An 18,280-nucleotide genomic window follows, 5' to 3' on the forward strand; every position below is an offset into this window, starting at 1 on the left:
TTATTGATTAGTTGCCCAAGTATTTGTATGGGAGACTGAGTGTGTGTGTGGGTGTCTGGGAGGTGTATGACTCTGTGCATAGATGTGTGAGCAGTTGATTCACTAGATGTATGGGTTCAAAAGTGCATGTGTAAACAGCTGTATGGGCGGTTGACTGTGTGCATGAGTGTATTGGTGAGTGAATGGATATCTCAGTGCTACATGTCAAGGTAAGTACATATGTAAAACACAGTACATGTGATAGTTGACATATATAAATAACTGTGCATAAGAGCCAGTGAATGTGTGAGTGGCTGTATGGATTATTGTGAACTTGTATCAGGGATTGTATAACAGAGTAAATATGCGTTATTATATGTTTCAATAAGTAAGGTGTGTATAACTATATAGTTGAGGAAATGGAGGTGTGATTGATTCTTTGCAAGACTGACTAGGTGTGTGAGTAACTCCATGGATGAGTGACAGTCTGTGAGTGTCTGTTTACACTGAGTGTATCTAAGGTTATATTAGAGTCTGAAGAGGTTCATCGTATCATCACATGAATGATGTCATCAGTGATGTGATCAGTAATGTCAAATGAGATGTCATCAGTGATGTCATTTGAGATGTCATCAGTGATGTCATCAGTGATGTCACTGACCATGTCATGAATATGTGACATCAGCAGTGGATTGCGGGTGCGCGATATATATTTAGTGCAACTAACTATATATGGAATTTCAATGGTTTTGTGTGAGTAAAATAAGGTTTTGTAAATGCTAATTCCTAACTATATATGGTCTATAACCTATGGTTTTTTCAGTGAATTTTCAAGGTTTTGTAAATGCTAATTCCTAACTATATATGGTCTATAACCTATGGTTTTTTCAGTGAATTTCATAGGTTTTTTAATAGCAAATCTTTATAGTTTTAAAAAATAATACATTTTAAATCGAATTTTATATTGTATAATTCTGTCATTTTTTAAAAAAAATTCTTTTTGGTGCGCTCCCGGGGCGCGGACCGGTGAACGCACGGGTAAGCGCAATCTTGCGGCGCGCCCCGGGGCGCGTACTGATGAGCGTCCCGATAGCGCTATTGCCGCGAACGAAAACAACATCGTGACGTATTGCGTAGCCGCCACGCCTTGCGTCATAAGACACGTATCGCGTAGCCGTGAGATGCGTCTTACGACGCACCGCGTAAGCGCACCCGGAAGCGCATACAATCGCGCAACGTAAACGCCCTGATGCGCTTACGAAACATGCCCGGGGGCGCGTAGCGTAAGCGCGTCAAACCATGTGACTTTAAAATAACACTTTTCATTGGTTCAGAACTTTTTTTTCCCAAATTGTGTGAAACCCACCCATTTCTTTCACTATTGCTTTGTACTTGGAGAGAGCAAGAGCTGTTCTGTGTACTGTGTTCATCTCCTACTTTTCTGATCTACAGCAATGGCTGCAAGAGAGTCATCCAGCAGTGATTCAGACAGATTTTTAGATGAGGACCCTCCTCAGCAGAAGAAAAAACCCATTTCATCTGGAAATTCTATGACATCCCTGAAGGACAAAAAAAAGTCAACGCTCCAAAAGTAACCTGCAAAATATGTGGTAGTAGTTTATCCAGAGGCAATCCTCTGAAAAAATATAGTTTTGGAAATGCTAATTTAATCAGTCATGTGAAAAGAAGACACCCTAACAACTTTGTCAGGGAGAGTGTCAGAGAGCTGGCACGGAATTTACCCACAGATGGCGGCAGCACCTCCACTGGTGGAGCAACACCTTCGGGACCACCCCGTGGAAGAATGGTCCCTAACATTCAGCCGGTGTTTGCAGGCATCAAATTTCTGTGCACGGAGTGTAACGAACTGCTCTGCTATGGGGAGCAGAGTGTTGAACTCATTGCCATAAAGAAACAGCAACACCGCTGCCCTGCCAGTCCCTAAATTTTCACATTTTTTTGCTCCTGTTGAGCAGTTTTGGAATCCCTGTTTTTGTTTTTCCCCTGACAAAAATCCCAAAAAAATATAAAATTGTTTTAAAAAGTCTAAAAAAATATAAAACAACAAAAACAAAAAAAAGTTCTTTTCAGAACTACCTCCAATTTATAAAAAAATGCTATTTTATTTTTTAAAAAAGTCTGTCATTTTTTATCTCCATGGTACGCTCCCCCGAACGCTCCCCGGTGCGCGTACCGGGCGCTCCCCCCGCGAAAATCGAATTTTTTTAAAACATTTTTTTTACCTGCGGGACCCTTTTATGGCCCCCACATCAAAACTAGGGGGTCAGGGGGGTGTACCCTGCCCCCTTTTGCTCATTTCCCCCTTTGATTTTTGCCACCTCTTGTGTCTCAATCCTACCGAGACACAAGATGGCGGCCGCTGCGGACTGTTTCGAATGTTTACAGACACCCGAGAACCAATCAGCTTGCCGTGCGCAAGTCGCGTGGCGCGCCCAGAGCGCTCCCCGGTACGCGCACCGGGGCGGGGCTCTAGATATATATCTTTTTTAAACCTAATTTACTCAAAATTCACAGGAGCACATATCTTGAGACCTAGCAAAGGCACATCGGGCAAACAATATCTACAATTTTGCCAAGTTTCGTGGAAATCCATTCAGCCGTTCGGGCTAAAAGTGAGGCCAACCGCCCTATGGAAATTAACATGGGAAAAACACGTTTTGGGACCCCCCTTTTTTCTCAGCCCCCCCTGCTTGCTGCTCAGAAACAAAATGTTCAATTTTCCTGAAAATTTCAGCCAATTCCGTCCACAAACGCCAAAGTTATTAGACATAGAATTTTCAAAAATCCCATAGAGAAAAAATCCTAACTATATATACCTACTGGCGACCGCCAGTAGGTAATATATATATATATATATCTATATATATATACACACATATATATATATATATATATATATATATATATATATATATATATATATATATATATATATATATATATATATATATATATATATATATATATATATATGACGCTCAAAATCCCTTCAGTCTCTCCCAGAAAGGACAACACAGCACTCGAGGGTGGAATCTTAAACACGCTAGATTTTATTCAGCGGAGGGGGTGCACACAGACGCGTTTCGGCGGTCTGCCTTCGTCAGTGTGTGATGCACTGTGTTTTTGTTCCTTCCCCACACCACCACCATGACGTGTTTCAGCCTCCCACACGGCCTTGATCACATGAACGCGCTGAGAAAAGTGCATGATTATTTAAAGTGACAGTGCTCAAATCTTAGCTTCACGTATGCCGTACTGATAGACATAGAAAAATTGAAACCACTGTGTTAGGATAGGGTTAATCAACAATGTATAAATGCCTGTGCTAGGCTCCTTTTTCAAGTTAAGCAGGAACTGTGCAAATATAGGTCATAAATATGTTAGAACTCAATAAATACTCATATAAATAGAGTCTTAAAATATTCGTGATCCAATACATAAAAAATTTACAAAACTGTCAAGAAAAATGTATATACATTGTCCTAAAACAGTCTCAACAATATGTATGATCATCGCTGGGAGACACCAGATAACAACCTGAATCCAGATGTATCTCAGTACAGTTCAATCCAGATTGAATACATGTCAATTCCTAGTCTGGTATACACATTAATAGATAACGCCCAAGTGGGCCTACCTCTATCCAGAACAGTGCATGTATGAAAGTCCAAGTGCAATATAATACAGTACTATCAGCTATGCTAATACGTGCCTATATATTAAAAATGTTAATAATAAAACATTTTATACAAAAAAATGCAGTGAAAAATATTGACATGATAAAAGACTGGGTACACTAACTGTTGTTTAATTAAATTCTCCATATGTAAACTAGCTGTGTCTTAATGTAGAAGTATATACAAAGTATAACAGTCGTCAATTATGGAGTCAAATTATAAACATGTATGCATGTCCTCACTGGAATTTAGTCCACTTGGCATCTTAGTGTCTAATTCCAGTATATAATTCGTCTCCATCATGCGTAACATAGCTTCCCGATTGCCCCCGCGTTTCATGGGAGGAACACTATCCATAACAAAGTCACTCAAGTCCTTGAGATTACTGCCATGGCAGGCTTTAAAATGTCTTGCGACCGGGTAAGTATTGTCATTATTTGTGATAGCGCGCATGTGCTGCAGTACCCATTTCTGTGCCTGCAACTTGGTTCTCCCAATATATTGCAGGCCACACGTGCACTGCAGCACATACACCACAAATTCTGTTTTGCAGGTCAAGAATTTTGGAATGGCGACTGCTTTGGTTGAAAAGGGGGTAGCGTAGGTAGTTTTATTAATGCCATACTGACAAGCTGTACAAGATTGGCATTTAAAAAAACCTTTCTTTGTATTCAGCCAGGTCTTGGGAATACTAAGTTCAGGACTGCTATTCACTAGGTTGTCCCCAATGGATTGAGCTTTCCTGAATGTCAAAACTGGTTTTTTCGAGACCATATTACCAATGATCGCATCATTGCATACTAGAGCCCAGTTGTCATTGAATATATGGTGCAAGGCCTGGTGTTGCCTGCTGTAAGACAGGATTAGTCTAGGAGGTTGATCTGACAAGTTTAATGTGTCGGGAATTTCAATCCTAGGCTCAAGGGCCCTTGATCTAGAAATGCTCATGGTTTTACTAATGGCCTTGTCCACTGCCTTAGGTGAATAGCCTCTAGCCAAAAATCTCTTTCTACTATTGTTTTGAGCTATTACACAGTCCTCCTCTGTGCTACATATACGTCTAATTCAAAGCATCTCCCAGTAGGGGATGCTCCGAATAAGATGATCTGGGTGATGGCTAGAGGCATGCAGGATGCTGTTACCGGCCGTTGGTTTTCTATATAAGCGGGTTTCCAATTTATTCTCCTTGATTAAAACCTCTACATCTAAAAAACATATTGACTCTTTACTGACATTAGCAGTGAGCTTTAAGTTAATGTTATTGACATTCAGGTCAGCAATAAATTGGTGTGCTAAATTCTCTGGACCTTTCCAAACAATGAATAGGTCGTCTATGAAACGATACCAATGAAGTACATGCTTATTAAACACATCACCCAACTCAGACCTGAGGACCTGCTCCTCCCACAGCCCTAGATGTAAACAGGCATAGCTGGGGGAGAAGCAGGCCCCCATAGCCATGCCCCTTACTTGATGATAAAGTTGGTTATTGAAGAAAAAGAAATTGTTCTTTAGGCAAAATGAAATCATATTCAGCAACATCAAATTATGATGGTGAAAACAAAGAGGTCTTGAAGAAATAAAATGTTCAATTGCCTTTAGACCATCATGATGGTTGATGCTCGTATAGAGCAAGGTCACATCCATCGTTATCAGCAGGTTATCCTCACCCCAAATTACATTTTCTATTTTGCGCAAAAAGTCACTGGGGTCTTTAATATAGGACGGTAGTACTTTGACAAAGTCCTGCAAAAAATAATCAGCGTATCTAGAGGCATTCTCCAGTAAGCTATTGCAAGCTGCAATAATCGGTCTACCGGGAGGTTTCGCACTGTTTTTATGAATTTTTGGCATCAAATAAAGTGCTGGGATTACTGGGTAATCGTTTTTCAAAAATTTAAATTCATCCAGTGAAATCAGTCCTGCACTCTTCCACGATAACAGTTTACCATAAAACTCATTCCACGTTCTTTTTACTGTCTGAGTGTCCGGCCTTGTGTAACAATGAGGATCATTGAGTTGTAAATAAGCTTCCTCTAGGTACATATCTTTTGGCCATAAGACAATTTTGCCCCCTTTATCTGATTATCTCACAATTACTTTGTCATTATTGCTTATTTTCTTCATCAGATCATAATAGCAATTATTGGCATCCTTATGTTGTATTCCACCATAATTGATTTTTTTTATAGAATTTCTTCAATTGAGAGATGGTGATGTCATGATAAACTTCCAAATTTTCATGTAACATGATTGGATTAACAGTAGACTTTGGTTTGAAATGAGTTTTTATTAACCCCGGTACTGATTGTGAATGGAAACTGGAACCTGTCATCTCCATATTACTCTCCCTCGTTAATTCTTGTATGTCACAAAAGAGATTCATATCACCATTGTTTGAAATAGAAGGCCTCACCGGGTTAATTGTAGCACTGATGTCCGAACTGCTGGGCTTCTGAAGGGCAAAGAATTTGTGCAACTTCAATTTTCTCATGAATTTATATAAATCTGTGCGAGTACGAGCATAATTGAAGTTACACTGAGGACTGTATGACAGGCCCAATGCCAACACCCGTGTCTCCGCAGTGCTTAACTTGATGTCAGACAGGTTCACCACAGTTAATTCTGCTGCAGCCTCCGGGTCGTTATCCACAATTGCTTTCATTTCCTGTTCCATCGCTTGTTTATCACTTTTTTGTTTGGTATTTTGTCTTTTTGTGCATTTCCTTCATCTTTGGCGCCTTTTCCAGTTGCGTCTTTTGCGTTGTTTGCAGTGCGCACACGAGGTCTCAGGGTTTGTCTCCGGTCCTGGTGCATGCAACTTAACTCTTGCGCCAATGTCAGTTTTGTAAACCCCAACCCCGCCCCAGTATGTGTTTGTTCATTTTCTGATTCACTATCCAGGATAGAGCTGAGGTCTGACGCAGATGTAGATGGTTCGGATACAGGATTTACTTGTGCTTGTGAATGAAACTTTTTGGCTTGTTTGATGGAACTGAAAAAGTGATAAAGATGTTCACACAGTTTAGTCACTATCCAATATATTTAGAGCGACACTTTAAATTAGTTAAGTAAACAATCACACTGCTACTAAATCCTCCATCCAGATATTTATATATATATATCCACTCATTCTTCAATACAAATTGCTATATATATAATACATATTTAAATAACTAAGCAAACCACATTCACTGGATGATGTCATCAATGATGTCATTTGAGATGTCATCAGTGATGTCACTGACCATGTCATGAATGATGTAATATGTGACATCATCAGCAGTGGATTGCGGGCGTGCGAGATATAGTTAGTACAACTAACTATTTCGGAGTAATTTCAATGGTTTTGTATGAGTGAAATGTCCAGCTAATTATAACACCCCTAAAATCTGCAGTTTTTTCAGTGAATTTCTATGGTCTTTTAAATGCTAATTCCTAACTATATCATGCCTGAAACCTATGTTTTTTTCAGTGAATTTGCAAGGTTTTTTAAACGCTAATTCCTAATTATGATGTGTGTGAAACCTATGGTTTTTCTGTGAATTTCTAAGGATTTTTCAATGCTAATTCCTAACTATAACGTGTGAGAAATCTGTTTTTTTCAGTGAATTTCCAAGGTTTTTAAAATGCTAATTTCTGTATCAATTTTTATATTTTTTATATATTTATTTTTCAACAAACTGCCTTTGTATATTGTAATACATTGACTGTATCCTGTAATATGCAACGGCACAGCTAGTTTTTATGATTTGGATAAAGTTAAACAGTATAGTCTACATCTTCAATCAAAATATAAACAGTCACATTTGTCAATTAATTTTTATTTTTACGTGCGCGCACCTCGTGATTCTTTTTTTTTTTTTTAAATGTTTTTTTTGCCCTTCGGGGTCCTTCAGAGACCCCCTGAGAAGGCCTAGGGGTCTGGGAGTCTCTTCCCTGCCTCCTTTTCACGTTTTTAAAAGCTTTTACGAAAATCAGGTTAAACGTCATTTATATGCGACGGTCGCGCAACGTGCACGCATGCGTGCGCACACGTTGCATGCACGTAAAGTCATGTGACATGAAAACAACACTTTTGATTGGTTTATAGTAGTTTCTTTTCCAGAATCTTGAAAAACCCCACCCACTTTCCCTCACTATCTCTTTTGGTTTCCTGAGAGAAGGATCTCGGCTTTGTTCCAGCTTTTTTTTAATATTAAAATGGCAGAACAGCAGCCACAGGATTCTTCTGAGTTTGTGTGTGAGTAACTCTATAGATGAGTGTCCATGTGTAATAAGATGTATAGGTGTATGAGTACATATGTTGAGTGAGTATATGTATGAGTGCCCATATAGAACTATTAGTGAATGACTGGATGTGAATGTAGATTTTGGAATTACTGAATAGGTTGTTCTAACTGGAATTGGTATCTCCATTTTTTTGAAAATTTTAGTTTATATTTTTGAATGTGTGTATCAAGGGTTATATTACGCTGAGAGGAGGTCTGCCATTCTTTCACAAGGATGATGTAAACAGTGATGTCATCCGTGATGTCATTTGAGATGTCATCAGTGATGTCATCACTGATGTCACTGACCATGTCATGAATGATGTAATATGTGACATCATCAGCAGTGGATTGCGGGTGCGCGAGTTATAGTGAGTACAACTAACTATAACGGGGGAATTTCAAAGGTTTTTTAAATGGTAATTCCTAGCTATAATGTAGCTGAAACCTATGGTTTTTTCTGTGAATTTCAATGGTTTTGTAAATGATAATCTTTAAATGTATTAATTGTTACATTTTTTAAACTGATTTACTACATTATTTTAAATTATTTATTTTCAGATATTTTATTTTTTAAATTACATTACATATTTTTAATATAAATTGAAAAAAAAATGTTTTTACACCTCTCTGCAATGCAGCCCCCTGACGCGTTTGCAGAGGGGGAACTAATTCCCCTTGCATACTGGAGGTCCCTGGGTGCCAACTAGCCCACCAGGAACCTCCAGTATTTCCCAGGGGGCTGCATTGCAGAGAGGTGTAATGAGGCTATGCCCCTTTTTACACCTCTCTGCAACGCAGCCCCCTGGTGCGTTTGAAGAAGGGAAACTAATTCCCCTTGCATACTGGGGGTCCCTGGGGGCCAACTAGCCCACCTGGAACCTCCAGTATGCGCCAGGGGGCTGCATTGCAGAGAGGTGTAATGAGGCTATGCCCCTTTTTACACCTCTCCGCAACGCAGCCCCCTGGCACGTTTGCAGAGGGGGAACTAATTCCCCTTGCATACTGGGGGTCCCTGGGGGCCATCTAGCCCACCAGGAGCCTCCAGGGGGCTGCGTTGCTTTGCCCCGGGGGACGGCGGTCCTCGGGGCAGTGTGGGGGGGATTGGGGCCCCCCACACTTCTTTATCACTATGCCTCCGCGATTTGGTCCCCAAAGGGGGTAATTTGTGGGGCCTTGGGGGTCCTTGTGGGACCACCTGGGCGGGCCTAGGGGGTCAGGTGGTTTCTACCCTGCCCCCTTTTTTTGTTCTACACATTTGTTTTTCTGATTTCTTGTGCCTCGGTCTACCGAGCACAAGATGGCTGCCAACACTTCCAGGTTTGAAGTGTTGAAAGCCAATGAGTATGCAGCTCGTGCTGATTGGCTGCCACTGTTGTCAACACTCCAAAACAGAAATTGTTGGCAGCCATCTTGTGCCTCGGTAGACTGAGGCACAAGAAAGCAAAAAAACAAACGTGTAGAACTCAAAAAGGGGGCAGGATAGAAGCACCTTGGCCCCCTAGGCCTGCTCAGGGGGTCCCACAAGGACCCCCAAGGCCTCAAAAATGTTTTTTTTTATATCGCGAGGTACGCGTACCGTACGCGCTCAGTGCGCTCTTATAGATATATAAATGTTTTCAAATTCGATTTTCTCAACAACTGCAGGAGGGATTTACACCATTTAAACAAAAGAGTCATCTGCGAATCAGACTCTACCATTTTGCCAAACTACTTGCAATTCCGTTCAGCCGTTCGGGCTGTAGCCATGTCTAATCTTCCTATGTAAAATAACATGGGGGAGAACACATTTTGGGACCCCCTTTTTTCTCAGCCCCCACTTCACGAATCCCCCCAAAGCGGGCCATCTTCTTTGAGAAATTCACAAAGATTCCTCAACCGGTGCCAAAGTTATTCCCAATAGAATGTTGCGGATTTCCTAAGGAAACTAGGTCCTAACTATATCTACCTACTGGCGACCGCCAGTAGGTAATATATATATATCCAACAGATTTCGTTATATCGATGTACACAAAAACGAAGTCCGGCCACAATCCTTTGTATCAGCGTCCTTTTATTCAGCAGCAAACTCAACGCGTTTCAGAGATCAAGTCTCCTTTCTCACGAGTGCGAGTATGACGTTCAATAAAGTTATATATACAAAACACGTGACTCTTCACCTTAAGTGGACATAAACAACAGACTCCAATGGTACTTTGGAGCTAGAAGACAGATTCATGGCTGATTTTTCATTTAACATGCATGAAAGAATAATGAAACAATAATGAAACAAATTACGTTCAATACGGTCAGCGCACAATAAATGAAATCATGTAAATACACTAGTACAATTTATGCTGTATCTACATTTTTTGGGCGTCATGTGTGTGCATATTAAAGTTTTAGCAGCACTACAAGTCCCGCCCCTCCGGTACAAAAAATCATTTACCGGCTTTCAAAAATAGAGCCCCAGTGGGCCAAACGATTACTGATGGTTTCAATAAGTCAAGCCCTAGTGGGGGGCGTGGCTTGACCACCGACGAGCATGGATGCGTGAGCTGAGAGCTACGCGCTTGCCTCGATATTTATCCTGTCTCAACTGTTGCCCTGGTGGTGCCCGCGGCTCGGCCTAGAGCTGCCTAGAGCCTGTGAGCGCGAACTGCCTATGACGCCAGTCCCGAGATTCTTGCAGGCCCACTCGGAAGGTGCCGGCCATCTTGGTGAGGCCTGCGCTGTAGTCCACATACCCGGCCTCGAGTGATTGTGGGGCCGCCGCGGGAGAGGAGTTGGCCGGAAGTGGCCACGCCTGGATTTGAGGTGCTGCGCCTACCACAGCAGCACTGCGGGGGGGTTGTAACGGACTGGACTGCAGCATAGGTTGTCGGCGCCGACCTGCAAGAGAATCTTGGCTGTGGGGGAGCGCTGCAACTGAGGGCTGGTGGAGCCACGAGGAGGCCGGCGTGATCCGTTGTGCTGCTGCGGAGGTGAAGTCCATCTGAGCGCTAGCGAAAGCAGCTGGCTCGGAGCAGCACGTCTAACCCCGGGGGAGGGACACAACCACGGCGGTGGCCATAACCCTTCCTGCCTTGTGACTTTGGCGGCCACTGGAGAACTGTGGCCGGGGACCCCCGCGGCTGGTGGGATGGCTGAAGGAGGAGAAGCGGCGAGCCTGGGTGGTGGGCTATTGGCGGAGCAACCACTCCCCTCTCCCACCCCACCCTGGGCGGCATCAGCACTCGAGTGTACCTCTGTGTTGGCGGTGTAGGGGAGAGCAGCGGCACCAGAGCTCCAGTGCACACTGCAGGGGACACGTGGATTCTGCTCCCACCGGAGTGCCGCAGTTGGAGGCCTAGTGAGGTGACCGGAGGAGGTCCGGTGGTAAGCGGGGCTGGGCTGTGGCGCACTGGTGGACCCCTCCCATCCTGAGAGGCAGCAGCACAGGTGTGCCCTTGAGTGGCCGGAGTTGAAGAGGGTGACAGCACTGGAGTGCCAGTGCGTGCTACGGAGGACACGGGACGCCCCCCCGTGAATCCAGTTGCCAGGGGGTTAGAGAGACGGTACGAGTGGTGACCTGTGGTGCCTGGGGCCGGCGTGGCGAGGCTGTGGGGTAGACAAGCTGTGTGGCTGGGAACGCGGCCCGACCGGGGTTACCCGGCCTCTGGGGGTGTTTGGCTAACCATCTGGCGACGCTGATCTTGAGTATTGGCTCCTGGTCCCCTGAGCTACCCGCTTGCGATGGTAGCCGACCTGCAGGAGAGTGAGCACCCGGTTGACGGCCATCCTAGACGGTTGCTGGGATCTGAGCTATGGGAAAACCACGGCCAAAACCTTGGACAGTACCCCCCGACCCCGCTGAGGGACTACCAGAGGGTCAAGGTCAGGATCTGTCTGGGGCACCGGTGGCGGGGCTACAACAGCAGCAGATGGACCAAATATTGAAGGCCATTTCGGACACAAAGGACGTACTGTGCCATGACAGCGCAGGTGTTAACGAGTTTGGGGCTCATGCGGGCAGACCATGGAAAGCTGGTAGACCGCATCAAACACACGGAACTTACTTGGCGGATGTGGATGACTCTCTACAGGGTGCCAAAGTCCTGCTTCAGGAGTTCGGTCATCTCTCGGGGTTAAGGGTGAATTGGGGTAAGACCTGTTTGTTCCCTTTGGCTCCGGATGGCCAGGTACCTCTGACAGAGGGGAATTTGCGATGGGAACCTCAATGCTTACCTTACTTGGGTGCCCGCATTTACCACACTCATCCTGACCTCTTGGAAGGCAATGTGGGCGGGGCGGTAAGAGGGCTCCGGAGAAGCATTGGAGTTCTGGCGAACCCTTTCCCTGTCGGTGGCCAGGAGGGTAGCGCTGCTGAAAATGGTGGCGCTTCCATGTTTGCTCTACTTTTTTCGTATGCTACCTGTGTGGATTCCGGCATCATTCTTTTAGAAGCTCTGGGTCTTGACTACAGGATTTATCTGGGGCTCGGGTAGAAGGTGGGTCACACTAAACACCCTGATGCGGCCGAGAGCGGAGGGGGGACTAGCGGTCCCCGATTTTGAATGGTACTATCTGGCGGCGCAGTTACAGTGGCTCACGCAGGCGGTGGCTCGAGAGTTTAGAGTCCCGGAAGGGCCACAGGGTAGAGTGATTCCCCGGCATGTGCTGTCATTTATAGTTCTTCAACAGAAGATCTGTCTTGACCAGCTTACTCTTGAGGAGCACACTCTCCGCTCATGCTGGAACCGGAGCCAGAGGCGAGCAGGGTTTCCCTGTCCCTATGCTCCGGAGATTCCTCTGAGCATGTGCACAGCCCTTCCGCATGGAGGGGATTGGTCTGCGCTGGGTGTTTGGGAGGAGCTTGGGGTACATATGTTGGGGGATTTATACAGGGACGGGGCTCTGTTATTGTTTCAGGACTTGCAGAGCACTTTTGAGTTACCACGGGGAGACTACTTGTTGCACGCTGCCTTAATAGCAGGAATTCAACGGCAGTGGAAGATGGAGTTATTGGAGCCCCCGACATCGTTGGGCTGCCAATATGTAACCATGGCAGCCGGTACATTTAAGGCTATCACATGCCTCTACAGGCGACTGTCGACCGAGCGGCTTCCACCCCTTGATGCTCTAAAAGGCAAATGGGAGGCGGATATTGGTAAATCCATACCGGAGACGACATGGCCACAATTGCTGCGGTGTACTTGGAAAGGTACGGGCAATGCCAGGTTTCAATTAGTTCAATTCTTTACATTACATAGGGCCGGTTAAAATCCTACAGTATTTCGGGGGCTCCCAATCACAGTGCCCAAGGTGTAATACAGACGGAGCTGATTTCAGTCACATGTTCTGGTCTTGTACGGGGCTGGGGTCTTACTGGGAGGAGGTAGTGGCATGCTTAAATCAGGCGACAGGACGCGCGATAGAGGCGGAGATAGGGACTTGTTTATTACTTTGGTTCCTACATACGCCCAGCACTAAGATTACTAGTAAGTTCTATGATTTAGGGTTAATAATGGCTAAAAGGGAGCTTACTATGCATTGAAAATCGAAAGCGGGGCCTAATTTTCTGAGATGGAGAGCACGTTTTTTAAATTGGGCGGGTAGTGAAGGGACACTTTGCTTACAATTAGCTAGGCGCATTGCTAATGAAAAAGCATTGGAGGCAGCAAGGGCATGGGGGGCTTTGGTGGCAGAACTTCAAATCCCTACCAGGGATGATGAGGAGGAGGAAGAGGATGTAGGGTTAGCTCAAGAGGAGAGAGTGAGAATGGGGAACTCATAAGAAACGTAGAGTGACATGGAGTACACAATTGCAATACGAGGGGTGGCCGTTTGGCTTATTCCAGGCTTAGTGGTACTAACGGGCTAGTGCGGAGACGCAGGGAACATACACTTACTCAACAGGACTTCCTGCTTATTTTTACTTTCTTTTCTCCTGTTTGATGGGTTGGAATACAGGATCACTCAGTAGTTATTGATGGGGCTGGATAGGCTGGGGCACACTGACAGGGGGTGGGGTAGAGGGCAGGGGGGCTAGGACTGTTGGGGAGCGACTCAGTTAAGAGACTTTGAATGACATGTACATTGCCTACTGGGCCATCTGTGTAATGGCTGTACAAGAGATGAATATTGGAAAGATATGCATGATATGGAAAACAATAAAAATTCTTTAAAAAAAAAAGTCAAGCCCTAGTGGCACAAGTCTTATTTGATACGCTTGTCGCCAATTTTCCCATGATTCCTTCAATCTTCCACCATACAGTGAATGTCACTCCTTGCTGTGTCTAAAATTCTCCTATAGTACTTCCAATGGGACCTGTAATAAAGTGAAAATAAATAAATTGAGTGCCAATTTCATTCTTACGTGATCACTACTCATACCTTTTACCAATTAAAAACCAAGAGTGTGAATACCGTAGCATTAACCTTGCACTATTGTTCAACATTCTATTCATCATGCAGGATCTATTGTACCTTAGTTTGAATTCGTTTAGCCTAGGTGTACAGATAAAGCTTTGTCACAGTTGTGGCCATCTGGTTGTAGTGTTTGATATTTATTGATTAGACGGGACTCAAGCCTTCTCGGCTCCTGTAATCTATTGCCCCCTCTTTTCCTCACAGGTACATGATCGAGGACACAAAAGGATATCAGGCAGTTGTTACTTTTGTGGTGGCTGGCAAAGTGTCTCGCCACTGGGTATTGCTTGTCAAGATTCTTTATTTCCCGAAAAATGTTCAAGAACCCGTTTCTTAACGGGGTGAATAGTGCTCCCTGTATAAAACTTATTACAAGGACACTTAAGTGCATATACCGCATATTCAGTCAAACCAGAGTAATGTTTCAAGATTTTGAATGGTGTGCAATGGGTGGATAGTTTCACTTCTTTTAGATTACAGCTGTATCTACACGCCTTGCATTTGCTACAGATATAAAATCCTTGTATAGGATTCATTTTCTTAGGAATTGGAATAAGTGTATCGCAGAGCATGTCTTTTAGAGATCTGTTTCTGCGGTATGTAATCTGCGGGTAATCAAGGATGCCCTTTGCCACATCTTTATCGATCTTCAAGACATTCCAAAACTTAGCCATGGCTGTCCTTACATGTCTGGATATGATGGTATAGTCTGTTATAAACCTAGATGTCACCATTCTCTCTGTTTTATCTTTTATTTGATCAATAATCAGATCATCCCTTTCGTGTTTGTTGACTAACTCTTTTGCGGCATTGATGCACTTATTGTTGTAACATCTCTGTCTGAACCTGTCACACATGATCTTGGTTTCACGTTCAAAGTCTTCCTTTCTAGTACAGTTTCTTTTAGCCCGTAGTAGTTCACCCACGGGGATAGAATTAATGAGGCTCGGCTGACAGCTCTCCGCGTGAGTCGTGATCAGTCTGTTATTTTCAACTTTGACTTTAAGGTCAAGAAAGTCAATTGTCTCTTTTTCAATAGGACTAGTAAAAGAAAGATTCAAGTCATTCATGTTTAGAATCTTAACAAAATCAATTGCCTCTTTTTCGCTGCCCTCCCAGACAGTAAAAATATTGTCGATATATCGGAGCCAAATACTGACCCCCGCCTGATATTGGGGTAGGCATCTGGCCACCTGCTCCTCCCACCAGCCAAGGTATAACCCGGCAGAACTGGGGGCAAAGCAAGTGCCCATCGCTGTCCCAAGCTTCTGATGGTAAATCAAGCCATTTAACAGGAAAAAATTCTGGGTCAAACAAGTATATGCCATGTCCAGGATCATCTCAGTGTGGAATAAGTACGATATGGACCTGCTTTTTAAGAAATGCCTACATGCCCTGATACCCAGTTCATGGGGAAGGCTGGTGTACAGGCTGTTTACATCAAGCGTCATGAGTAAACATCAGGTATTCCATTCGCATTCCTTAAATTTGCGTAAAAAGTCTCCTGAGTCCTTAAGGTATGTTGGAAGATTCTGCACCAACGGTTGCAGAAATTAATCAACATATCTTGACATGTTTTCTACACATGCCAAAAAATGAGGTGGAATATATATACATTGAGGGGGCGAAGCATAGAGGACAAAACAACAGAGTGGAAGGACTGTATTTACCACGCAGCGCTAGGAGCAGTTGGAGAGGGGCGCTGAGGAAGGCCAATGTCGCCGAAATGCATCCGCCTGAGCCAGCTGCTTAATAAAGTGCTCCTGATTGTCTCCCTTGGGTCACGGCCTTTTTCTTTGGAGGAAGTCATGTTTCAGACATTCATGCGCGTACGCCAGTGCGCATTCACGTGTACCCCCGCTGCATCAAGTTGGTCTGGACTATCTGGCAAGCTCGACTGAGCATCTGTTTGTATTGCGTTGGCAATAAGCTCCAGAACCCACCACGAAGCTTGGAGAAGACAGCGGCAGGGGATATTGCATCCTCTATTCGGGTAACCAGGTTCCTGTGTTCACCCCCGCTAAGGATTCTAAGCAGAAGGGTAGCAGCGGTAAAGAAGGGAGACTCGAGGGGGCATGGAGTTGTGGCATCTGGCTTACCTCCCATCGGATTCTTTCAGCTGTGCCTCCCACGGACACTCTCGCTGGTAATGTCACCCCATTTGATTTGTATCCAGTCCCGCTATGCTGAACATTGGGGCATTATGGGACATGCAGTTCCACCACACGGGGCTGCATTTGGATATGGACTACATTGAGGGGGCGAAGCATAGAGGACAAAACAACAGAGTGGAAGGACTGTATTTACCACGCAGCGCTAGGAGCAGTTGGAGAGGGGCGCTGAGGAAGGCCAATGTCGCCGAAATGCATCCGCCTGAGCCAGCTGCTTAATAAAGTGCTCCTGATTGTCTCCCTTGGGTCACGGCCTTTTTCTTTGGAGGAAGTCATGTTTCATATATATATATATATATATATATATATATATATATATATATATATATATATATAACCTACTGGCGGCCGCCAGTAGATAGATATAGTTCGGACCTATTTTCAATAGGAAATCCGCAACATTCTATTTGGAATAACTATCGCGCCGGTTCACGAATCTTTGCGAAATTTTCAAAACTAATGGCCAGGTCCGCTCCACTCCTATCCTGAAAGTCTCAGGGTGATTCGTGAAGTGGGGGCCGAGAAAAAAAGGGGGTCCAAAAAAGGGTTTTCCCCATGCAATTTTCCATGGGGACCTTTAGCCGCAGCTACAGGATTTACACCAAATTTGGCAAAGAGGTAGTCCTTAGTTCAGACTCTTGCCTTTTGCTTAACTGGTGTCAATCTGTTCAGTAGTTTTTTTAGATATTAAAGGAAAAATGTACACATACATCTGGGCGGAGCCTAACAAAACATCTCATTGTGAGATCTGATTGGCTGTCAGCACTTCATCCAAGAAGTGTTGGCAGCCATCCTGGGACCAATATACATGATAACACCTCATTAAAAAGCATGGGATATCATGAATCATGTTTGAGAGAAAACCATTTTCTCATGCTTGTCCCATAGAGGTTTGGAAGGTGCTCCAGAAGTTAAAATGAGAGCATATTTTCTGTAAATTCACATTATCTTTCTCAGACATCCGAGAATGCAGTCTGACATTCTCAGTAAAACATGCACATCCAACAAGGGCAGAGACTGTCAGTTGATTCCTTTGTGTTCTACTGCTGCTTCCCAGAGTGTTCTAAAGAACAAGTAGAGCGCTAACAGCCTTACTATTGACAAAATTATGGCACACCTGAAGTCATCTTGATTGGAATAAACTGGTAACACTTATAATATTTATTTAAAAAGGAATGAAATAAGGGGGTTTATTTTGTCATAGAAATTATGGTTAGTGATGTAGAAAGAAAAATTAGGACATGTTTTAAGTGAGTTCTCAAATATCTTCCTGTTATATTTCAACAGGAACAGCCTGTCAGTTGATTGCTTTCTGTTCTACTGCTGCTTCCCAGAGTGTTCTAAAGAACAACTAGAGCACTAACAGCCTTACTAATGATAAAAGTATGGCACACCTGAAGCCATCTTGATTGGAATAAACTGGTAACACTTAAAACATTTAATTTAAAAAGGAACAAAATAAGGGGGCTTATTTTGTCATAGAAATTATGGTTAGTGCTGTAGAAAGAAAAATTAGGACATGTTTTAAGTGAGATCTCAAATATCTTCCCTGTTATATTTCATCAGGAGCAGCCTGGCAGTTGATTCTTTTGCGTTCTACTGCAGCTACCCATAGTGTTCTAAAGAACAACTAAAGCGCTAACAGTCTTACTTATGACAAAATTATGGCACACCTGAAGCCATCTTGATTGGAATAAACTGGTAACACTTAAACAATTTAATTTAAAAAGGAACAACATGAGGGGGTTCATTTTGTCATAGAAATTATGGT

Source organism: Lissotriton helveticus, chromosome 11 (genome assembly GCF_964261635.1).
Source record: "Lissotriton helveticus chromosome 11, aLisHel1.1, whole genome shotgun sequence".
NCBI lineage: Eukaryota > Metazoa > Chordata > Amphibia > Caudata > Salamandridae > Lissotriton > Lissotriton helveticus.